Source organism: Ambystoma mexicanum, chromosome 1p (genome assembly GCF_040938575.1).
Source record: "Ambystoma mexicanum isolate Mex_15411 chromosome 1p, UKY_AmexF1_1, whole genome shotgun sequence".
NCBI classification, from domain to species: domain Eukaryota; kingdom Metazoa; phylum Chordata; class Amphibia; order Caudata; family Ambystomatidae; genus Ambystoma; species Ambystoma mexicanum.
In genome coordinates, this window is record NC_090921.1 from 330,168,368 (window position 1) to 330,194,493 (window position 26,126).

Sequence of the window (26,126 nt, forward strand, 5' to 3'; positions counted from 1 at the left end):
CGGGAACCGAGTATGAGCATTTGGGTATGTGTAGAGTGGTGTGTGTGTGCAGTGGAGGAGGAATGGATGGATATGTTGGAGGACCACATGGCCTTGTATGTAAGTTACTTTGATATTTATACAGAGGATTGTGGTACAACGGGAAACTTTCCTATGTTATTAGGGAAGAAGTCCACACTGCATAATGAGGAAAAGAGAATACGGATAGAGGCCCCATATAAGTAGAAGGCCTTTGTTCTACATATGTCTAAGCCATGGAGGAACAGGAAATGCAATGGTAGTCAGGGGACTATTAACATCCTCCCAATTTACAGGCAAGAGGAACTGGGCCCTGGAAATCCCCTGCACCAAGAACAAAAGACCAAGCCAAAGTTCAACAGTTTTTATTACACATTCAAATGACAGGGATTGCAGCATGAACAACATAACATTCTTCACATGCTCTCAGTATCTAGGCGATTGTCAGCTGCTTTTGTTAGTGCGTGATATTACAACATGCAGCTACATCCCAAAAATCTAACAGGGTAGGGGTTGGTTAATGAGGTGAACTACATGCATGTTCTATACTGGATTAGTGTACTTATTGGAGAAACCACATCTGGTGGCTCCTTCTGCAACCACCTCCAAAAGTATCAAATGTAGAGTTACAAGTTAGTGAAAGGCGGTTGGTCAATGCAACATAGTGTAAGCTTCACGTGGATGGTGAACAGAGAAGGGACAAAAGGGGTCTTCTCAGCCTTGGAGCCATGGACAGACACCAGGTCGAGTGCAACAACCCAAGGTAGTGGGAACGGCTCAGAAGGTGCTGTGTGTTCTCAAAAAGTTACCTTCTCTGATCTCCTAGGCCGTGAGACAGAATACTTGCCTTTGAACCTGTGTTACATTTGTAACTAACTGCCTTCAGCTCTATAAGAACAGGCATACCTATCTAGCCAGAATGAATAGGCACTGTCTGGCAGGTGTGAGCCACGGTTCTATGTGATATTTCTGCATTTCAAAAAAATGACAGATTTTTTTCATCTGTTTTCGTGTGGCCTTTAAAAATGCAGAAATATCCTATTCTGCCCCTTCCATCCACCCCCTCGCCCTCAGAAGCAGGTCGCCTCTGCACCCCTACCCTCTCCCATTGGGCTTTCTATTAAATTGGGGGGTTTATCTCCCCTGAAGAGCCCATATCCTAACCCTAACTGCCCCGACCCTGCCCAATACACACTCAGTCCCAAAACACACACACATACACACTCACATGAACAAAACATTAAAAACGTACCTCACAGGAGGCTCCATTCCTCTCCTGCCTGCATCTGTCCACCCCATCACACACTTGTGTGTGGCAGTGGTTTGACAGTTCAATTTAGAAAGACTGCTCTGTGTGGTCACAGAGTGGTCTTTCTAAATCCATCTTTTTTTCGATTCATTTAAAACTATTTTTAAGTAAATACTGTGAGTCTTGTGTGTAGGGACCATGAAATGGAGCCTCTCTTCCTGTAATTATGAGAATTCTAGCTTGGGTTTCTTACAGGTACTCCTTCCCTGGTGATTGCGCTGGAAACGTGTCCTGCCAGCCTTAACCAAATCAGTCTGTCGGCTTTTACTGCGTCTCAAACTCTCAAAGCTTCTCCCATTCATTCCAATATACCTGTGGCTTCGCTCTTGATTTGCATGACTGCCCATGTTAGTTGTGTTAAGCATCAGCAAGCTGTTCATATGTATTCTTGTGTGTCTTGCGGTTTTGTGATCAGCAAAATTGTATATGGGTATGCCATTCCTCTAGCTATGTGAGTGATAAGAATATCCAATGTGTCTATTTGCAATAAGGTAAAATGTCTGCTTAGCTTTGTGCATGGATGCATATGTACTTTGTGTCTAACGTATCTATGTAATGATGTCAGTTGTGATGTCATCTTCTACTTGTAGCTGCGGTCAGTCAACTTGCTCTATTGATTGCAGGCAAGTCGCTTCTCTAACATCTCTCAGATCTATGATATATCAATGATGAAGGGCTGTCGGGGGCTATGAGTGAATTTCATATCTAGTTTCTCTGTCGACGGGCTGAGAGTGTAATGGGTGTAATGAGGGCTATCTTTAGGTCCCTCTCTTCAATCCCCCTTCTTGTTGACTGGTCGAACACACTCCCCAAATCATTCTCTCCCGTCATGTACGGCTTTGGAATCCATACCTTTGTAACCAATCCTGTCTGGCAAGCCTTACTTGTTTGTCTAAGCTCCATGTCATATAACTGTAATCTACATTGGGTTTACACCATACCCATTTTCCCCAATAGTTGCATGGATCTGGGGGAAAGGAGAACCTTGTGCATGGCAGGAACAGAGGATTCTGCTTCAAGTGCGATTGCAATACACCAAGAGTCTGTGTTTCTCTGTCTGTGTTTGTCTCTACGTCCAGTAAGATTTTCTTCACTACTGTCTTTTTAGTGGTCTTTTTGCATTGTACTATTGCTACTCTGACAACACAGAATTTGAATAAAACTAGTACTAAAGCTGCTATCAGCACTTTCAGTCCACTAGCCATCCACAATGGTATCCCGGAAAATATGTACAACAGCCAATCTCCATATTCCCCTATCGGGTTTGTCTCTGGTTCCATCTTCGCATGTAGGTCTGATAATTGTGTGATCGCCTCAGTAAGTGCCCCTTTCTCTCCATCATGAGCAGGTGTGTACGTGCAACAGGAAGGCCCGATCTTAGCACAAACGCCTCCCTCCACAGCTGTGAGAAGATCCAAAACATAGATGTTCTGTAAGGTTATCAATCTGACGGCTCTCAGCTCTTCCTTAATGGTGTTAAACCCCTTGATGGTCTAGTTTATTGTCTGCAACAGTTCCCATCTGGTTATCTGGAGCCACTTGTCATTGACATTGGCATCGGCTCCTGGAACTACTGACACAAAGAACATTTCGGTTCTGCTAAACAGTCTGTGCTCTTGTGGTATTGCGTCAAGTGTGTCTTCGAATTTTGATAACACATAGTTTCCTCTTTTTGCCCTCCCTAGATCTGCAGACCTCTTCTTCCTCTGGTGTGTATTCATTTCAGGGAATCCATCTATTTGTATGTCTTTCCGAGGCACTACCAATGCTGGTGTGCACAATTGTACTATAGAGCATATGCCTGCCCATTTGGGTGGTAATTTCATGTATGCTTTGGATCCACAGGCCCAATAAACGCCCATCATTACTGCAGTTCCAACCTTCATGCCTGGTATCTTTGATATGTGCTTACATCCTTTGTTTTCTCCAACCTTCACTGGACCATCATTCTGGACGCGTAAGGAAGCAATCTTGAGTGGTGTGATTGGAGTAGGGCCAGCTTCATTCTCCACCCAGGTGAGCAATGTTTTGCTTGCCGCCCATTACTTGACACAATCGTCATTTTCCTTCTGTACCACTTCAACTGGAACGGTCAAGAGTGCATGTGTTTTAGTCCCCACATTCCCTCTTTCCATCCTTCTCCTGTAAATATCTGTCCATATACTAACAGTTGAGGTCTCGCCGAGCGTCCTGGCATCCCTCCAATCTCCCTTTGTCCTGTATTTGGGCATTGTAATTCCTTTTGTGTTACTATTCTAGCTTCCTCCTTGTCCATCGGGAATGTATTTTGTGGTCTTGTCGGTGCTCCAGTAGTTTATCATTTCTTGAATCTTGATGTCATTATCTTTGTAAGGGAACATCTTCTGCGACATCTTCTGGTTGCCCTTTCTGCTGATCTTGTTTCTCTCTCACATACCTTGGCCTCACTGCCCCCCCTTTTCCTCCTGCCAACCAATGCAGTTTTGTACCCTGATGTGCCCCTTTACATTTTAGCTGTAACCACTGCTATGTCTTGTTGCATCTTTTGCTGTGTCTTCATCCTGCCTACCTGCACCCACTGCTTTATCATTCACATCCTGGGCTCTGTTTTGCGTTTACTCACCTGCCTTCTCTGCTGTGATGTCTTCTCCCCTGTTCTGTGCTTTTTGTACTTGCCTATCCGCACCTGCAACAACTAATTTGACTTTGAAACTTGCTGTGTTTTGCATTGTCCTACCTGCAACCACAGATTTGACTTTGATCCCTGCTGTGTCTTGCATTGACCTTCCTGCAACCACTGATTTGACTTTGAACTTTGCTTTGTTTGCATTAAGCTACCTGCAACCACTCATTACCTACCTTATACCTGCATTGTGATGTAGCCCCCGGGAACCACAGGGTAAGGCTTTTCCATGTTGCATTTGACCTACCATGTACCTGCACTTTCTTAACTTGTTTTGCATTATTGTACCTCTCGCCTCTTCCCCTCCTGTACCTCTTTTCCTCCCCCTCTCGCCCTTTTTTTTGTTCAAGCATTTGCACAATCTGAATCAACCTTTTAAGAACGTTCTGTTTTGGATTTATATCTTTTTCCTCACCTCCGCACCCCCATCTTGATTTGCTTTGAAACACAATTTTTGCTGTATTGTGTGCATTACAAATAACCAATGAATAAATAAAACTGTCTGACAAAGGCCAGATTTTGCTCAATGGCTTGAACTGTGTTTCTAATGTAGATACATGTTCTGCGAATTTTGCATTAGCATGATTTTTTAGACACACATGTTTAAGCAGCGCTACAGCCTTTGTCTTGCAACACCTTCTTTCCTTGCAACCAGGCACATCCTTAAGGACCAGCTGGGATTTTGTTCACCAGCCTAGATGCAAAAGTCCTGTTAAGCAAACACTTTTGTATTGCACTTCGTCCCCTGCCCTAAGCCTAGGCCACCTGGTGCCTTTCTGGCTGCCGCTCTTTTTCCCTACTTAAGGAGCCCTCCAGCCTCTTTTCCTTTGCAGATGGGGAGCAGGTGCAAGGGGATCTAGGTCACCTGGCCTAAGCCCCGTCCACCTGGTGCCTTCCTGGTTGCTGCTCTTTTCCCCCACTTAGCAAGCCCCACCCATCTGGTGCCTTCCTGGTTGCCACTTATTTTCTCTACTTAAGGAGCCCTCCAGCCTCTTTTCCTTTGCAGATGGGGAGCAGGTGCAAGTGGATCTAGGTCACCTGGCTTAAGCTCCATCCACCTGTTGCCTTCCTGGTTGCCTCTCTTTCTCCCACTTAGCAAGCCCCGCCTACCTGGGACCTTCCTGGTTGCCGCTTATTTTCTCTACTTAAGGAGCCCTCCAGCCTCTTTTCCTCTGCAGATGGGGAGTAGGTGCAAGTGGATCTAGGTCACCTGGCCTAAGCCCTGCCCACCAGATACCTTCATGGCGGACTCTCTTTTTCCCTACTTAGCAAGCCCCGCCCACCTGGTGCCTTCCTGGTTGCTGCTCTTTTCCCTACTTAAAGAGCCCCCCAGCCTCTTTTTCTTTGCAAATGGAGAGCAGGTGAAATTGGATCTAGGTCATCTGGCCTAAGCTCCATCCACCTGTTGCCTTCCTGGCTGCCGCTCTTTTTCCTCACTTAGCAAGCCCTGCCAACCTGGTGCCTTCCTGGTTGCCGCTCTTTTTCCCTACTTAAGGAACCCTCCAGCTTCTTTTCCTTTGCAGATGGGGACCAGGTGCAAGTGGATCTAGGTCAGCGGTCCACAGCACTGCCCACCTGCTGCCTTCCTGGCTGCCACTCTTTTTCCCCACTTTGCAAGCACCGCCCACCAAGTGCCTTCCTAGTTGTCGCTCTTTTTTACCTACTTAAGTAGCCCTCCAACCTCTTTTCCTTTGCAGATGGGGAGCAGGTGCAAGTGGATCTATGTCACCTGGGCTAAGCCCCGTCCACCTGGTGCCTTCCTGGCTGCCGCTCTTTTTCAGCTCTTGGCAAGCCCGCCCACCTAGTGCCTTCCTGGTTGCGTCACTTTTTACCTACTTAAGGAGCCCTCCAGCCTCTTTTCCTTTGTAGATGGGGAGCATCACCTGGGCTAAGCCCCGTCCACCTGGTGCCTTCCTGGCTGCCGGTCTTTTTCACCACTTGGCAAGCACCGCCCACCTGGTGCCTTCGTGGTTGCTGCTCTTTTTACCTACTTAAGTAGTCCTCCAACCTCTTTTCCTTTGCAGATGGGGAGCAGGTGCAAGTGGATCTAGGTCACCTGGGCTAAGCCCTGCCGACCTGGTGCCTTCCTAGTTGCCGCTCTTTTTCAGCTCTTGGCAAGCCCACCCACCTGGTGCCTTCCTGGTTGCCTCTCTTTTTACCTACTTAAGTAGTCCTCCAACCTCTTTTCCAACCACTTTTCCTTTGCAGATGGGGATCAGGTGCAAGTGGATCTAAGTCACCTGGCCTAAACCCTGCCCACCTGGTGCCTTCTTGGTTGCCACTGCCTTCTTGGTTGCCAGACAGCTGGTATGCTTGCACCAACTTGTGTTTACTCCATCTGTCGCCACAGGCCATCCCCTCCCCCTCTGGTCCCCCGTGATGTCCCTTGTGCTCCCTCTTCCTGCAAACAGGTGTTGCTTGTTTTGCTTGATTCTTCTACCCTGCTCCCCCTCCCCCTCCTCCAGCCTGCTTCTGCCGGAGTCTGTCCTGATACATTCTGGTATCGCCATCACCGTCTTGTGGCCAATGCTGGATTTGACTTTAATGGACTTCAATGATTCGCAGTGTATCACCCTTTGTCAACTCTTATGCTGGACTTCCCTTGCATCTTGTACTCATGGTGGCCCTGAATCATGCTGTTCCCATGTTCATCCTGTATCCTGGCGTGCAACATTATGTGTTACTACTGACTTCTGCAATTGTATTCACTCTCCCCTCTTGCTTCTCCACTCTTATTGACAGCTTATTCCCTGTACTCTTCTCTCCCTTTCTCCCTTTTCCTATCTCCTCCCTTTACTTTCTTCTATGCACTTACTCTATCAGAACTGTCCCCGGATCTAGTATGATAGCAACCTTATCTGTCTCCTCCCCGCCTCCCTTTACTTGCCCGCCCCCCCTCAACCCCCTCAGAGCACTATCTGAAATGTCAGAACGACAGTGATAGTTAATTTCATGGCCTGTAAGAATGTCATTGTATTTCCCCTTGTTCCCTCCCTTGCCTTGAAGCGCTTTGAAACACATTGTGTATAGGCACTATATAAATAAACGATCATATCATTTCACACACGAGGAGCGCAGTGTCAACACACCAGCAAGGAACACGAGCATGATGGCTCTGCAAGCTAATCCTTGACTAAGACATGTTTATTCAGCCTACAGGTCCCAATGAGGGTTTGCAGGTGCTTGCGAGGGAGCCCGTGTTTTCCCGCGTGTGTGTTTGCGACTTTGCGTGTGGGAGTTCGTGTGAATGTGTACGTGTTTGTGTACGTGCGAGTGCGCACGTGTGTTCACTTGGGTGCGTGTGCTTGTGTCTGTCCGTGTGCGTGCGTGTAGCGTGTGCGTGCGGTGTGCATGCGTGCCCGTGTGCATGTTTTTTTGCAGGTCAGATCTGTTAGATGGCTTTGCATGCTTCCTGCTGATTTGGGCCCTTTAATGACATGCGAGTCATAAATCCACGTAGCAAATGGGGAACGCCCGTATTTTATGTTTTTTTTTAAGGGAGGGGCGTGCAGAGCCATATTCTTTGACTGCACATTATGCAGATGAATATTTGATTGGCTCCAGGCAAAGCGGAAGTGCCTGTGTTGAGCCTGCAGATGGTATCCTTTCATCCCACCAATACAAATGGGGTAATAATAAATAATTATATGTGTGCTGCTCATTCAGAGAGCTGGCTAGCGCTGCCTATTTACATTAAAGAGGCATTCACAGGATATGTCCTTTCCAGGGAGTGAACTCTCGTCTGCTGCAGCCTCGGGTAGGGAACTAACCCTCAAGGTCATTGTGAAAGCTTTCAAGTCCAGAATACAACGCGATCTGAGTTGGAAAGAATCAACGTACCTGGTCAGGGGAGGCGAGGTGGACTGAAGGCGATGTGTTAAATAGAGTGACAGGATTAGCTGTCCAATCAGGGTGTGCATGATGCAGTCTTGTAAGGGCCATGCAAGAACTTGAGGGGATAAATGCGCTGCAGGAAGGAAACGGTAAATCAAACTACTATGTATCCTTACACGATTCTGAATGCACACACAGGAATATTTTGGCAAGGTTGTCTTTGTCACAGGAGCATTCATCCAATGTAAGAGTTATAGACACACTTCTACATGAAGCAAACAACAAACCAAACTGCTATGCATCCTTACACGAATGTGACAGCTCACACACAATATTTTGGCAAACTTGACTTTGTCAACTTTCAGCCAAAACTCAAATTGAGGTAAAAATGTAGATAACATGAGGGACTTATATAGCTCATGCTTTGGGTTTTAGTGGGATTTTAAATGTGGAAATTACACTTGGGAATTTGGAATATTTTCAAATCACCCCACAACTCCTCGATGGATGTGTGAATATTCACAGGGCAGTTGTAGAACAGTGCCTCCTTCTTGTATTTGAGAAACTGGGGGATGCTCACACGACGCCCTGCCCCCTTGTCTCATTGCGGCATATTTTCCTGCAGAACACCCCATCAAGTGGCTGGAACAATGCAGTTCCGCAGAATATGACATTTCGTGTGTTCACACCAAAATTAGCTACTTTTTCACCTGAGAAACAATTTTGTTCACCAATGTTTTTCTCTCAGCCTAAGGACCAGCGCACCAAACCTATAACAGGAGGCCCAGCTCTGCTGTCCAAGGCACAAACCAAAATGGGAGCACCAGCTCTGCTGAGCAAGGCACACACCTCTAATGAGAATGCTAGCCCTGCTGATTAAGGCACAAACTTATGACGAGAGTGCCAGCTCTGCTGACCAAGGCACACACCTCTAATGAGAATGCTAGCCCTGCTGATTAAGGCACAAATTTATGACGAGAGTGCCAGCTCTGCTGACCAAGGCACACACCTCTAATGAGAATGCCAGCCCTGCTGATTAAGGCACAAACTTATGACGAGAGTGCCAGCTCTGCTGACCAAGGCACACACCTCTAATGAGAATGCTAGCCCTGCTGATTAAGGCACAAACTTATGACGAGAGTGCCAGCTCTGCTGACCAAGGCACACACCTCTAATGAGAATGCTAGCCCTGCTGATTAAGGCACAAACTTATGACGAGAGTGCCAGCTCTGCTGACCAAGGCACACACCTATAAGAGTTTGGCGAGTTCTGCTGCGTAAGGGGCTGACCTATAACCAGAGGGCCAGTGCTGCACTCAAAGGCACAATGCTCTAACCGGAGGGCCAGCTGTGCTGTCCAAGGTACAATCCTAAAACCAGACAGTCTGCTCAGACTTACACAGGGGGGCCTGCTCTGCTGTACATTGTACAAGTCCCAAACGTATAACCAGAGTGCCATCTCTGCTCTCCAAGGAACAAACATAAAACCGGAGTGCCAGCTCTGCTGTCCAATGCACAGGATTAAGCTGAAAGGGTCTGCTCTGCTCTTCAAGGTGTAAGGCAAGACCTCCAGCCACCTGGAAGTTAAAATAGGATGGCCATTGTCTAAATCAAGCTTGTTGGCAGCTCGATACCTCTACCGTGGCTCCCATAGATTTGTCCTCCAGAAAGGGCAGAGCCCTACTTTCGCTCATTCCAAATGTGTTCCACAGGCCTACAGCTGGACGCAATTAAACAATGCCCCTATTCTCAGCTTCACTTCTGGAGCTTGGGAAAGGGAAAATGCGATACTTCAGTATTTCCCACACCACAGTGCGGTGTCTATATCATCATCGTTACACATTATATTTCACTACTGCTCCACAATATCGCCCATGCCCTATACCTGGGCCTACCTAAGCCTCTATAACTACTTTGGAATACACATATTGCTCCAAACTGCGATCCCCAACCCCATGCAGCCGCATACATTCTCTTTCCCGTGTGCTAATAGACCTTTCTAACCTAAATCGTTTGGCCATAAATGGGAGCTGTACGTGCATCCCAAAAAAGGCACAAACCCATACCTGGAGGGTCAGATCACCCCACTGGTCAAAAAGCCTAACCTAGACCAAAGGGAGCCAGGGAATCTAAGACCCATAACTAATTGCAACTTCATTTTAAAAATAATGGACAAAATTGCTACTGCACAATTGCAGGCATATGTTGAGACCAACGGTTTATTACATCAACAGCAATCGGGCTTCTGTGCTGCCCACATCACTGAAACGACGATGCTGGATTTGCAGACGAAAATGCTGAGTATCATCGAAAGGGGCAATACCGGTCTGCTTATCCTCTAGACCTGAGTGCAGCATCCGACTTACTAGACCATCAGCTTCTACAAGAATAACTCGAGAAAATCGCCAACTGCTCTAGGGAAGCGGATGGCTAACGTCATTCTTAGCAGACCGAATCTCTAGAGTACTGTGGGGCGATACATTCTCTAGTGAGTCCAACATTTTCTGTGCTGTTCCCCAGGGAGCAGGTCTCTCCCCACTACTTTTCAACTTATACTTACGCCTCCTGTGTGAAGCCTTAGACAACATAAACACCTTTTTTACTAAATATGCTGACGACATGCAGCTGGAGGTAGAACAGAGTGGAGACCACACGAAAGACAACAAAATGGCGAACAAACTTTACAATACCGTCGAACAATGGATGGATCACAACTGGATATGTTTGAATGGGAAAAAACTGAGCTGATGGTTTTTGGGTCCAATCAAGCCAGGGCCAAACTACCATCCAGCTATGAATCTTTCACGATAAAACAGTCCCACATCCAAGTAGTGACTAGTGTCAAAACCCTGGGCATGACACTGGAGGCTTCCCTGAGCTCAGATGCTCAAGCCTCCTATGTTAGCAAAAACTGTGCTTACTACTTGAGATTACTAAAAGCCATCAGACCTGAACTCAACGAATCTAACTGCGCTACCATAGCCAGAGCGACCATACTTTCTAGACTGGACTATGGCAATGCCCTATTATTGGGTGCAAGTAAACAATGCCTAACTAAATTCCAGCACATTCAGAATCATGCTGTGCATATAATCAAGCATAAGTAAAAACCTGATCATATCAGTGAGGCAAGGAAGGAATTACTTTGGCTAAAGGTTGAAGACCGCATAATGTTCAAATCAATTACACTCACACAAAAGTACCTATACGGTAAAGCACCGGCTTACCTTAAAGGAATGGTTCGGTCAACATTTATTATCGTCCCTACGGGTCGGCCATGTGTTTTTAAGCCTAAATCGCTTGATTTTAGAAACATTTCTTATGGACCTTACCCGAGTTTTCGTCCATTAAACGCACGCGAAAACAGGCACCAGGGCGCTGCCATTTTGTGATAATCCTATCACTTGCCCCATCGCCCTGGCTGACCTGCTTTTGCGGCACTAAATCATATCCCCCGCCCCTGAGCCTGACATTATCAAAACATTAATATTCCCCGCCTCTCTCCGTGACGTTACTGTGCTGCGTAGGCAAACGCGCCCAGTCGTCTTCTACGCGACTTCACACAGAACCCAGAAACCAACACAGATCAACTCACAACACAGCGCGCCACAATTCGGAATATGAAACTGTACTTTAAAATCAAACACCAATACGGTACATTTGGTAAAGTACATTTATTTGACATTAAATGTTTAGAGAATATTCAGCAATTGGCATATTAAATCGGAATGGAATTTTTTGTTCCTTTCTCTCGATCTGCAAATCCGGAAAGGTTTATTGTGAGTCACGCACTGTTCCTTTATGGTACACAGGGTGTTGGTTTTCGTTAAAAGAAGCACTTTGGACGCACAGTGAACCCCAAGGCTGTTCCATCAACTAGTCACTAGGCCACTGTAAAGGTCGATATGTTGCTCCTAGCCGCTAGTACCGCGTAAGGGCATGTGGCCCCTTGGCGATCGTCCCATAAAATGGTCAATGTTGTGCAGTTGTTTACAAGAAGCTGCAGCTGGCGGTTGAAAAATCCGTCTGCCGGGGTCTGGAATAGGTGGCAGTGGCAGTACGGTAGGATGTACCTGTTTAGAAAACATAAAAATTGAAATTAGTCTCATCAGTCGATCTTTATTACTATTGTTCATTTTATTTATTACGGGCAAGCTGAAACTATTTGCTTGCGAGGATAGTGCAATGGAGTATGTTCGGCTCTAAAAGCAATGCGAAAACTAACAAAATAAATTGAGGAAAACACACAAACTAATGATTATTTTTACTGTTGAACCACTGGGAAACGAATGTTTGTCTACATGCGTGTCGAATGGGCACATGCATGCCCATATGCCCGGTAGAAAGACGATCCCACAAATGTTGTACTTGCTCTTCATTCATTCATTCCGGTATAAAAGCGTCCAAAGAGTTACTTACATTATATTTGCCATTTCCATTGCATCTCTGCATAATGCAGTCCGTAAATCCCACTGTATTCGTGCCAACGATTTTTCATATACTGAACTAACATGAAACTCGGTCTAGTTTCAGAATTTTCAGCCTTATCGTCTCTTACGTTATTGCCCCCCTCCTTCAAATGAAGTCCTTTTGGCATGGTCCTGATGTCATGATCTCTGCTTCCAAAAGGTCAGGGTTTTCCCAACTCCCTTGGAAGCAGATCCATAACCCAGGTTCCGAGTGCCAACCAGTCCCAATTGGGACCTTTTGGACCCAGTCCTGGCGCCAGTGGCACCAGGCTCATAAATATGCCCAGTCCCAGCGCTGGAAGCGCCGGGCTCATAATGCTTGGGTGGACTTACCTGCAGCAGACCATGCTGCTTACTTGCCTGCCAGTTGAGCCTCTGATCCTCTTCTGTTTGGAACTACTTTTCCTGTTGGGTGGGGCAGGAGCCACTCCCTAGATTCAGAACACTGGAACTCTTCTGGAAAGCAGGAACTCTTTTCTTTCCTAGGCGTGGCCGTGGAAGGAGACACCTAAGCACTACAGGAGGCTATTTAAACCACACCCGATGGATGAATCTTGCTTTGCGTTATTCTGCATCCTCTGCAGCAGAACGCTCATCGTGTCTTCTGCATCTGATCCTGGGCCTAAGGAAAAAGGCTTACCATCCTGAATCCAGTCTTCAGCAACACCTATAAAGACAAGAAAGAACAGGTTAGCATTACGGTCTTCAGTGACAGCTCTTCACTTACCTGGTCCATCGGCTGTCACCAACGCCTCGCGCTGCATTCCGGCATCTGAAAGACAAAAGCTTACCAACTCTTCGCACGCTCCGGAGGCCTTCGGCGCTGCATCCGACATCTGAAAGACAAAACAAGGTGCGTTTAAAGACATTGGGGAACTTTAATACTCACGTGCCATTACTCCTTTCCACATCTAACCCAGTGGGTATTCCGGCACCCTGCAGCCGCTCCGAACTTGTACCTGCAAAATAAAAAGACAGTTAGAGCGCATCGTGAAGCAGGCAACAAGCGCTTACTTACGTGCTTCCAGGCGCTTCTATTCATCACACGGGCTCCATCTTCAACTCACTTCAGCCCGTCATCCGCCATCGCCGGAACCCTGCAAAACAAGAGACATCATTACTAAAGACTTTAAAGACATTAGAATTACTCGAAACTTACCGTTCGTGCAGTAAACGACGGACAGCAGTCCTCTGAAGTCAAGAGGCCTGCTCCCCTTATCCAGTGAAGAAACTGGTTACAGCACCCTGCCCCGAGGCAGATGGAGAGCACAGCGTTCACTTACCTAAGGTGAGAGCGTTAACCTTTGGGGTTCTACAGGAGAAGAGAAAGGGAAGAAGAGAGAGACATTCAATAACCCAGTTCCTTAATCCCATATTTTCTATCTGCAGACATCTTACCCTTCGATGCACAGAGGTCCAGCCCAGAGGTCCAGCCCAAAGAGCCAGCCGTGTGTTACACATCACGGTATACGCCCAGTCAAGACCGGCGCCTCTACGGGAATCAGGTGAGCGTTACAGAACGCAAAGCCTACCACAAAACTCCCGTCCAGGCGCTATGGAAACCTCGGATACCGACCAGCTAGCCCAGTTACTTGGGGAACTAAGGGCAGAAGTGCATGCAGCCCGTCAGGAAACGAACGCTCTAAGAAGGGAACTGATTATTTCCAAGGAGCGAACAGATGATCTTGCTAGACAATTGCTACAGTCACAAGCCGGACAGACCCCGTTACCCGCATCTGGGGGAAATCTTCCTTCTACATCCTCTATGAATCCAGTGCAGATCAACCTACCTGGGAATGTACCTCTGGCTCCGCCCGAACGATTTTCTGGTGACCCAAAGAGGTTTGCAGTATTTATCAATCAGTGCCGGTTGCATTTCTTATGCCGGCCAGCAGCCTTTCCAACTGATCAAGCTAAAGTAGCTTTCGTGCTTTCATACCTTAGTGGCAATGCGGCAGACTGGTCGATCCCTCTAGTAAATCAAGATGATTCGGTCCTCCATGATTTTCAAGCTTTTCAGCTCAGTATGGAAAAACTGTTCGCAAGACATTCACAGGGGCAGGCCTTGGACAATGAGCTTCTTTCGTTGCGACAAGGTAATCAAGACCTTTTGGCTTATATTGCGTCTTTCAACAGACTGATAGTGGAAACTCAATGGCCTGAGGACAAAAGGATTACGCTGTTTTATAGAGGTCTACGTGGAGAGCTCAAAGATGTGTTAGCCCAAGTAGTGAATCCCCCACAAGATTGTTCGGACTATATAGACTTAGTCGTTCAAATAGATCACAGACTGCAGAACAGGAAGGCCGATCGTTCCAAGTTTGATGCTCGAGTATTTTCCAAACCGCCAACTCCTTCCAAAGGAGTAGACTCCGGGGAACCCATGCAAATAGGGGGTCTGAAAGGTCCTCTAACACAAAAGGAGCGGGAAAGGAGAAAACAGTTGCAATTATGCCTCTATTGCGGAAACTCAGGGCACTTTCTTCGAGACTGTCCGGTGAAACCTGCCAAGAAGGCAGTAGGAGCTGCAGTTACCAAAGTTACAAACTCTGAGCAGGGAAACGACCTCGCCCGACAAGAATAGAGGTCCTCTTGCCGAGCGTGAAAACCAGTTCCGTGACCTCGCATTTCGTGATACCTATGGTCCTCATTAGCCCTGATAATCCGGATCGATTACATGCAATTGAAGCTTACGTCGACAGCGGTGCCATCGGCAATTATGTGGATCATGAAATGGTTTTGAGGATGAATCTAACTCTTTGTCCCAAGGCTGTAAAGGACGTCATTACTACGGTGGATGGTACGGAGATAGCCTCCGGGCCAGTAACGCATACCACTCAAGAGGTGACGCTAGTAAGTCAAGATGGACACCATGAGAAGATCGTGTTCGATGTGATCAAGGCCCCTCAGTTTCAGATTATTCTAGGAATACCTTGGTTAGAGAAACACAATCCTCTGATCGATTGGCGAGCAAGAACGGTCCAGTTTCCAGAATGTGTCTCTACTTGTCACTCTCCACCTGGTGTTGCACTGGCAGCAATTTCTTTAGAGACTCCCCAGTTACCTCCCCAATATCTAGAATACCAAGATGTTTTCCGGAAGGATCAGGCTAACTCTCTACCTCCTCATAGGTCTTATGACTGCCAGATAGACCTGATACCTGGATCTACTCCTCCTTGTAGTAGAATTTATGCCCTCACCGAGCCTGAGAACCTTCACCTTCGACAATACCTGGATCAATACCTGGCAAATGGGTTTATTCGTCCTTCCAAGTCCCCTGCTTCTTCAGCTTTGTTCTTCGTTCCAAAAAAGGAAGGAGACCTTAGAACTTGTATAGATTATCGCTCCCTGAACCAGATCACCGTTAAGAATAGATATCCATTACCTTTGATCCCTGAACTCCTGGACCAAGTCAGAAAAGCATGCATATATACAAAGCTGGATCTTAGAGGAGCTTACCACTTGGTACGAGTAAAAGAGGGCGATGAATGGAAGACGGCCTTCCGCACCAAGTATGGGCTATTTGAATATCAGGTCATGCCCTTTGGACTTTGCAATGCCCCGGCCGCCTTTCAATATTTTATGAACGATGTCCTCAGAGAGCTCATAGATGTGTGTGTTGTTGTTTACATTGACGACATCCTCGTTTATTCTTCATCGGAATCTGAACATCGGAAACACGTGAAAATGGTCCTCGAAAGATTGCGTCAACACAAACTTTTCGCTAAGTTGGAAAAATGTGTTTTCAACGTGACGGAAGTTGAATTCTTGGGATTCATATTATCACCTGGCGGAGTGCGTATGGATTCAAAGAAGGTCGATGCAGTTCTCAAATGGCCATCACCATCCTCCGTAAAAGGTGTGCAAAGCATGTTAGGCTTCGCTAACTTTTACAGCAGGTTTATCCCCGAATTCTCTCGAATAGTCCAGCCCATCACTGCCTTGTTAAAGAAAAACAAACGTTTTGAATGGTCTACCGAGGCGGAACAAGCTTTCCAGGATTTGAAGACTAAATTTATCTCTGCACCAATCTTAAAACACCCTCGCCCCGAACTCCCCTACATCGTGGAAACTGATGCTTCAAGCCTTGCCATGGGGGCAGTTCTATCACAAAAGGACCCGGTAACCAATCAGTTGCATCCCGTGGCATTTTGGTCCCGCAAATTCTCGCCTCCTGAAATCAATTACACGATTACTGACAAGGAACTCCTGGCTATCAAGTCTGCCTTTAAGGCTTGGCGGCATTATCTGCTGGGGGCCCGACACACCGTTACTGTGATTACGGATCACCGAAACCTGCAATATTTGAAAACCGCAAAAGCCCAATCCTCTAGACACTCCGTTGGGCATTATTCTTTGCCGAGTTTGACTTCATAATTACCTATCGACCTGGTACAAAGAACGGTAAAGCTGATGCCCTTTCTCGGATGGGAGTGGAAGAACACTTGATCAACCCTAAACCTGTACCAATCATTCCCGAACAAAGAATTCTGGGTGTAATCGCCACAGAATCCATAGAGGAAGTTAAGGATAAAGCCAGGCAACTTGTAACTCCAGCAGACATACAGAATTGGCATCTGCAGGGAAAGGACTTTGCAGTAAAGGACAACTTATTGTATTTCCAAGAACGATTATACCTACCCAGCACAGATTTACAGAAAAAAGTAATCTCTTGTTATCACGATTCTTTAATGGAAGGACATCCCGGTATGGCCAAGACCTCAGAAAAGATCAAGCGCTACTTCTGGTGGCCGTCTTGGAAAAAAGATATCAGAGACTTTATAATGTCCTGTGGCGTATGCGCCCAAAACAAGAGTCAAAAGGAAAGACCAGCAGGCCTCTTACGCCCTCTTGACATCCCACCTCGCCCTTGGCATACGCTTTCTATGGACTTCATCACCGATCTACCTCCATGCTCCGGATACAATACGATTCTAGTAATCGTGGACTTATTCTCCAAGATGGCGCATTTCATTCCGCTCAAAGGCTTGCCAACAGCAGCAACTCTGGCCCGAGAATTTCTCGAAAACATCGTCCGACTGCACGGTTTTCCTTCGGTTCTAATTTCGGATCGAGGTAGTCAATTTATTTCTCATTTTTGGCGAAGTTGCTGTCGGTCGGCTCAAATTGATGTGAGACTATCGACCAGTCACCACCCTCAGACCGACGGACAAACCGAGAGGACCAATCAAACTCTGGAACAGTATTTACGCTGCATGCTGCAACAAACTGAAAAAACTTGGAAAGACATCCTTTGGATAGCCGAATATGCCTACAATAACTCTGTCCATTCGGGAACTGGGAAAACCCCGTTTTTTCTTTTGTACGGCAGTCACCCTCGAACCTCGGAGTTGGATCCCCTCCAAGATCTTGAAACACCAGCAGTAGACTACCTGCATTCTACAATCACCCAAGCCTTTAAGGAAGCTGTTTCTCACCTTCAAAGGGCTAAAGAACAATACAAGAAAGGAGCAGATCAACATCGGAAGGAAGCCCCTCAATATCAAGTAGGGGATCAAGTCTGGTTATCCACCAAATATCTACCTCTAAAAGGGCCACGCACATTCAACCCAAGATACCTTGGTCCCTATTCCATCACTACAATAGTAAACCCAGTAGCGGTCAAGTTGGACTTGCCCCCGCACATGAAGATACATCCGGTCTTCCACGTCTCTCTATTAAAACCCGTGCAACCTCAAACCCGACTAACTACATCTCCAAAACCTATCCTAGTTGATGGAGAACTCGAGTTTGAAGTCAAAAGCATTCTGGACTCCAAGATCTCCAAATCTAAACTATTTTACCTAATTGACTGGAAAGGCTACGGCCCCCAAGAGAGATCCTGGGAACCTGCTGAATATGTCCACGCTCCTCGCCTAATCAAAAGATTTCACCGAACATTTCCTGACAAGCCAAAACCCCCGGAGAAGCCCGGTTTGGGAGGGGCCTTGAGGGGGGGTACTGTCATGATCTCTGCTTCCAAAAGGTCAGGGTTTTCCCAACTCCCTTGGAAGCAGATCCATAACCCAGGTTCCGAGTGCCAACCAGTCCCAATTGGGACCTTTTGGACCCAGTCCTGGCGCCAGTGGCACCAGGCTCATAAATATGCCCAGTCCCAGCGCTGGAAGCGCCGGGCTCATAATGCTTGGGTGGACTTACCTGCAGCAGACCATGCTGCTTACTTGCCTGCCAGTTGAGCCTCTGATCCTCTTCTGTTTGGAACTACTTTTCCTGTTGGGTGGGGCAGGAGCCACTCCCTAGATTCAGAACACTGGAACTCTTCTGGAAAGCAGGAACTCTTTTCTTTCCTAGGCGTGGCCGTGGAAGGAGATACCTAAGCACTACAGGAGGCTATTTAAACCACACCCGATGGATGAATCTTGCTTTGCGTTATTCTGCATCCTCTGCAGCAGAACGCTCATCGTGTCTTCTGCATCTGATCCTGGGCCTAAGGAAAAAGGCTTACCATCCTGAATCCAGTCTTCAGCAACACCTATAAAGACAAGAAAGAACAGGTTAGCATTACGGTCTTCAGTGACAGCTCTTCACTTACCTGGTCCATCGGCTGTCACCAACGCCTCGCGCTGCATTCCGGCATCTGAAAGACAAAAGCTTACCAACTCTTCGCACACTCCGGAGGCCTTTGGCGCTGCATCCCGCATCTGAAAGACAAAACAAGGTGCGTTTAAAGACATTGGGGAACTTTAATACTCACGTGCCATTACTCCTTTCCACATCTAACCCAGTGGGTATTCCGGCACCCTGCAGCCGCTCCGAACTTGTACCTGCAAAATAAAAAGACAGTTAGAGCGCATCGTGAAGCAGGCAACAAGCGCTTACTTACGTGCTTCCAGGCGCTTCTATTCATCACACGGGCTCCATCTTCAACTCACTTCAGCCCGTCATCCGCCATCGCCGGAACCCTGCAAAACAAGAGACATCATTACTAAAGACTTTAAAGACATTAGAATTACTCGAAACTTACCGTTCGTGCAGTAAACGACGGACAGCAGTCCTCTGAAGTCAAGAGGCCTGCTCCCCTTATCCAGTGAAGAAACTGGTTACAGCACCCTGCCCCGAGGCAGATGGAGAGCACAGCGTTCACTTACCTAAGGTGAGAGCGTTAACCTTTGGGGTTCTACAGGAGAAGAGAAAGGAAAGAAGAGAGAGACATTCAATAACCCAGTTCCTTAATCCCATATTTTCTATCTGCAGACATCTTACCCTTCGATGCACAGAGGTCCAGCCCAGAGGTCCAGCCCAAAGAGCCAGCCGTGTGTTACACATCACGGTATACGCCCAGTCAAGACCGGCGCCTCTACGGGAATCAGGTGAGCGTTACACCTGAAGAGGGAAAATCGAGATCAAACCCATGCCTCCTCACCCCAGGCGCATATACAGAAGAACAGCAGGAAGAAGAAGGAGCGCACTTATCATTCCTTGCTACATTACAATCAATGCAGCAATATCACAATCTACAAACACAAAAATCCCTGTTTAAAGGCTTGCAAATGCCTACATGAATTAACATGGTCTAATTGCACAGTGTAAAGCCATGTTTCAGGAACATTACAGCCAAGTTCATTCCTCTCACTGAACACTAGCTGCAGAAGCCATCAACAATACTCCTCGCAAACCCACGAGCAGCCAAGGTCGCGCAGTCAGATAACATTGCTTTCTGCAGACAAACATTTTTAATTCTCCACTAATGCTACTTAGCCATGGCAAAGCCCAGTGTGTTTTTTTTTCTTTTCTTTCTGGGAACAAAAGACATTTTCGCAAAGACTCGCACAACATTTGAAACATAATTGTAACAAGAATGGCTCAGCCCTAGCCAATGAACACTGAGAGCCCAGGGGCGAAAAAACTTGTTTCAGCTAAAAAGTTATGGGAACAAATTCATAATGCAACAAGCTAAAATTAGGTAATGGTGGGCTGGCACAGCTAAACCAACCCACTGACGCAAAAGTCTAACATCCAATTATCAGGCTCTCTATAAGGACTGCATAGGTAACCTATTACTTAGCAGCCAATAACAGGAGGAGATAGGTTTCTGGGAGCTGATACAATTCTGTGAGGTCAGCCTGCAGTGTGATTACAAAGCTAGCTTGCAAGCCAGCCCCGAGGGAGATGGCGCCTGAACTCTCGATGTGCACGACGCTCTGCATGTTTTTTTTTCTTTTTTGCTGCCCAGAAATAAACACAGTTTGGAACATGTGGCTGCCTGCTGGGGTCTCTGTTGCATTTCTGTGGGCCATATGGGAGGTGTTGGGGTTTCCCATAGCTGGTGAGGGTATAGCTGCTGGGCCCCACAGCCCTGGTGGGGGTCCAGCTTCTCCCCAACAAGTTGTTGCCCTCTGTGAGGCTCATTGCTCATTGTAACATGGGTGAATGAGCACTGCCTGCGCAAGCCGTGCGTTGAACTGCACTCCCTGCCGCCGACTCAAGGAAGCTGTGGGACCCTCGCCTGCATCAGAAGACCACCGGAAAATGCATAACCGGCTAAAGGCATCGGGGGCCACTTGGAAATACCCTGCTTGAGGGCAGGTAAGAGCCCTGCAGAAGAACGGGTCTGGTAAAGCGCCTTGAGGGGGTGTCCAGTAGCAGAGCAAGTGCCAGTGCAGCATAGGAAATGTAAGTCAACCAGCAACATGGGCTTTGAGGGGGGAAATGTTTCAAGTATTATAATGTATTGTTGATCAGTATGTTGCAGAAATGTTAAGTTCTTTTGTTTGGGTAGAAACTGGGGGGTGGCATTGTAAATTGGGTGGTGGGTGATTGTACATTGTCGCAAAATTTGGTGCATTGGTGGTGATCGGCACGTGAATTGTAGTTGGGACTGGAGCGGTGGCAGTGGTCCCTTCTTGTGTTTATGAGGATATTGGGTGGGGTAGTGACTCCCCACATATAGAAAGGAGTGCCGCGCTGGTTGGCGATTTCATGTACGGGGGCGTGGATTTCCTATGAATTGACGTTGTAGATCAATGAGTAGATGAGGTTCCCTGCTAATTGAGCGTTTTAGTTCAGTGAGTGGATGATGTTTCCCCGCAGGAGGTAGCTAGATTGTTCCCGAGTGCGGAAGATAATTGACTGGTTAAGCTCCCCTGGTGAGGGGCGTGTCACACGTGAGGCGACCCAGTGTGCGCAGTCCAATTATAAGAGTTTTATTGTGGTTTACCTTGTTCCAGTTAAAACAGGAAGACAGCTGTGGGGATTATGGGGTTTTATTTTGGGATATTTGTGGGGTTGGAAGCAATGGGTTGTTGTTCTGTGTATGCACATTTGTATGTTCATTTGTATTGTTTTTTTAGCTTGGTGACGTCACCTTTAGATTGATACATAGGATACTGATTTTGATGGTGAGGAGATGGTGGTGTGGTTTTGGAAAAGAAGAAGAGGTGACCCAGAGGCAGTGTGTGGAAGACACATGCGCAAGATTATGGGGGTGTGCCGGAGAAGGCAATGGTTTGGTGAAGATGGGCTGCACGTGGAGTGCACTGGCTAAGGTGCTGAGCCAAGAAGGCTCACAGAAATTGAAAATATTTTCAATTATCTTCTAACTTTTGCTCCCTGAATAGCGGACTATCGAAATTTTCAAACTGAGGTGAGGTAAAATGTATCACACAATAGAAAAATGAGTCCCCTTCACCTGTTGTGTAGCACACAGCTTCCATGCCAAAATACGTTAGTAAAACATAGTGTGCAAAGATTCAAAAGTACTGAAGGTAAATAAATGAGACCATGGCTGCCCATAGGCAGCTTCTCCAGAAGCGTGCAGCAACCGCTAATGACACACATGCATAGCACTTACACAGGAAAGAAGCTGGGGAAAAAGCACCTGGCTACAGTTAAACGGTGTGCACGAAGGGAAGTGGCGAGGCGTCAGCAGACGCTGAACCAGCACGAGCAGAGGGAAGAGGGGACTCACCCTTCTGCACCTCCGGGAGTGTAATATTTGATGACACAGAGGATAAGCAAGGAATGATTTGCATTAGAGAACTGAAAACAGCAGAACGACATTTAAACACCACACACACACACAATCACAATACACTAAAGAGAACAAACAGGAAGGTGCAGAACAACCCACTAGCAGCACAGGAGCGAGCAAGGGAGGGCTGCAGTGCATGGAAGCAGATTTGAAGGCACAGGTACAGAGGAATTCAATTTAAAGGGAAGATAACGGGGGAGGTGCAAGGAGTAACAATAGCAACTGAGAGGGGGAACTGGAAAGAGAAGAAAGGGATTGGAGGAGGAGAGAAGGACTGAACGAGACAGCACAGCCAAACATGATAGAGGATCAGTAAGGGGTGGTGCAGCATGCATGGGGTTATGGAAGGGAGGAAGGAAGGATAGCGCGCTAGACATTGACTGTGTGCACTGTAGATTGTGGCAAGAGAAGACGGTTAAAAAATAAATAAATAAACAAACGGCAGAGGCAGAGAAAGGCAGATGAGGACAAGTAGGCACAAAATTAATTATTAAAGTTTGCAATGGGAGGGGCAGTTAAAAACAGCCTCAACACACACGCACAATAGCAGTGTCAACAATCACCACAATATGCACCGCCCATGTGGACGGGATCCTTTCAGCAGACACCACAAGCACCAACGCAGGCACTGTCACCACTACATGTACAGACACAACAAATGACAGCACCACTACCCCAGGACTGACAAGAATCACAACACAGGGGCACTGCACAGCAGTAAGCACCCATACAGAACACTGACACAATAGCAATGGTACTGGTTACATGACTGAGAGGGGTCTTCCTGATGGGGAACAGACCTTTCAAAGGACATAGATTGACATTATACCCCTAATAGGACAGCCCAAGACAAACTTGATTTGATTCACTCTGCCACACACACTCATGCTCCACCTCCCCGACAGAGCGGGCGAGACGCACGCCGACACACACGCACACTCAATAATGCAGAGGACAATTGCATAGGGGTGGTGATAGGTATCAAAACATTTTCTTTTCTGGGTGACAGTGGGGCGACTAGGCCATGCATTAGGGAAGAGACATTTGTGACATCATGAGCGATGTGGATATGACCACCTTATTAACAGAGAAATCCATCACTTGTTAAACACCAGGCATACACATGTTGAAAGTAAGGAAGATTGTTTAAGCATAATGGGGGTGCACGGTACAGAGGGGGGTGCATAATGATAGCGTATCACAAGAGAGTACATTTAGCTACATGTTGAGCACACATCTTTCAGCGAGGAGACTGGGCTCATGGATACACAAAGAACACAGAACAATTAAATGAGACACACAAGGTGGAAGAAGGTGCACTTGAGGGGGGAGGCCTACATTTCATTGACGGTTCACCACGGGAGGAGAGAAATAGGGGTATAGGGTGGATGATCCATGTTCCCAACAGAATGAATTTGGCGACAAAATAACAGTGCAAGTAGTAATGCCACTAGCGCTTTTGAACACAGCACTGTCACAAATTCATTAGCCAACACACATAGGGAAAGAGGTCATTTCTGCACGAACTGGAGAATAATGGTTGCATTAAAATTTGAGGGCAGATAATGGGGGGAGAAATATATTGTTTAAATGTAACAGTAATTTCAGTAGTGGAGTAATAAAATACTAGACTAAATGAGTAATTAACAGAGTAGGTAGGGTTTAAAAAGTGGACATGGGGTGGGATAGAGAGAATGGGAGTAAATTGTGACGTTTGGGTTTGAAAGAAAAGAGGAAGTAAATAAATAAATAAATAAATAAATACAAAGAGGGGGAGGGACAGGTAGCAAACAATTGGTAGCGAATTTCATTAGTACCAGCTTAAAGTGCCTGCAGTTCACTGTGAGACACGCCCTGAGAAGTTGAGAGAGGAGCCATAGAAAAAAAAGATTTAAAAACCCTGTGATTATCTTAACTAAGTAACATGGTCCACTTAATTTAGAAACACAGCCACCCTATATGACAAATTTACCACCCTGATGTTTCCCTGTTTAGCTTGTCAGTGCCTGATGCCCCACGGGACAAAGGCACGCACTATAAATAGCTTACAACAAAAGCACAGTAAATATAAAGATCCAAAGGTCCATTTGTACACTAGCACCTAAATTGCGTATATATGATCCAAGTGTGTAATGAGTATCTTCACATAAATTAAGTGCCTACCCATTTTCCCGGTACATTTCGAATAGTGCAACAAGTTACGGTCAGACCGTCATTGAACGCCACCAGGTGGTGACAGGATGGTGCATAAATGTACCATTGGATCCTCCCACTAGGACACTGAATAGTGCAAGAGTAGTGCAGAGAGGTTAGGTCAAGAAATTGAAGAATATGTAAATGCTCAGGTCTCAAGCGCTTCCATTTCATTTCTTGCCAGATATAAAGGACCCAGGGCAGGCCTGAGGACAACGGACAACTAACACCCAATGGCTAAGGACTACAGTGGGACATTTCCCCCTCCTGACAGACTTTGTTAGATGTGTGAGGCGTCAAGCCCTACAAAGCGGTAGCCACCCTGGCAACGAGGGAGCAACGATCAACAGGGCCAACGCAAGAGATTTTCATGAACTGCAAAATAGCACGAACACTCCCGAGTTAGGGAAATATGGCCATCCTCTGGTCCAACGCACACTAGCAACTAGAATAGGGACAGACACACGCATGTCCAAAGTTTAATTGAGTTTCATATTACATTTTGTGTACCTACAGCTGTAACACTGTTTTGTTCCTTCTCTTTTCCCCACAAATGCAGGTTGTTGCTTATGTATGCTGTTAGAAATGTGTAGGAAATTTCCTTAATGTTATCTTCCATTAGTAACGCTGAGGCCTACTCATTAAACCATCGTGAAGCATTCCCCACTCAATTGCCCAACCTATCAGGAACCTCACACCCCTTAGAGCACGTTTCCCTGACGTATATTTCCTTGCTTCCATTGAATAAACAGCCCAAGATTTTCCCTACCCATATTCAGAAATTTTGAAAACACGAAATGTCGAGGGGGAGGTTTCATTTTTGCCCTTAGTGATTGTTTAGTTCGCGGAGCTTGAGGTTACTAACAAGTACTAACGTATTGACGCCTTTCTTGCGATTTTCAGACGGGCAACTTTATGATCTCATCAGCTGCAAGGACCCAGCAGCGTAAGTGGTTATGGGCAAGCAAATAAGGACTTTTACCTTCACGATGGGACTATTAATGATGAACGAAATAATGGGGGTGGTAATTTGAAAATGATATGTAATAGTGAGCATTACCACTGTATCCCCTGCTAACATTTCCTAACCTAAGCAGGAAGACTTACGGCATCAGTGGGTGAGAAAAAGCTGCTGCTAAAGTAAGGAGAGGTAAGGGCAGACACAAAGGGAGTAAAACATACACATAACACACATAGCAGAAGTGACCAACAACATGCACACATGTACAAAATTGGTAGGGACACCACTGGAGAGAGCTGTCCTGACTGCTCTTTAACATATGCCGTGAGAGAATTGATTACAACAGAAATTACTACAGCAGAGCACGACGCCCATGTATCCCAAGGTGTGAAGAAGATTGCAAGGGAAGACAGCAACATTGAGATTGATAAAAAAAAAAAAAAATTAAAAAAAGGGGGTAATCCCCTATGGAAGATGATTACATAAAGCAGCTAATTGGAGAACAACTGTATGTGGAAAGTGACCAGAGAGAGAAGAAACAACGAGCAAATGCACCAGTGAGCAAGCTGCAAGAGAAAAAAAATAGAAAAAATAAATAAATAAATAATAAAAGAAGAAATAAAAAACAAAAGAGAGAAGAAGAACAAAATAAAAAGAGACAAAAATATGATAAGTGCCTAACGGAGTGAG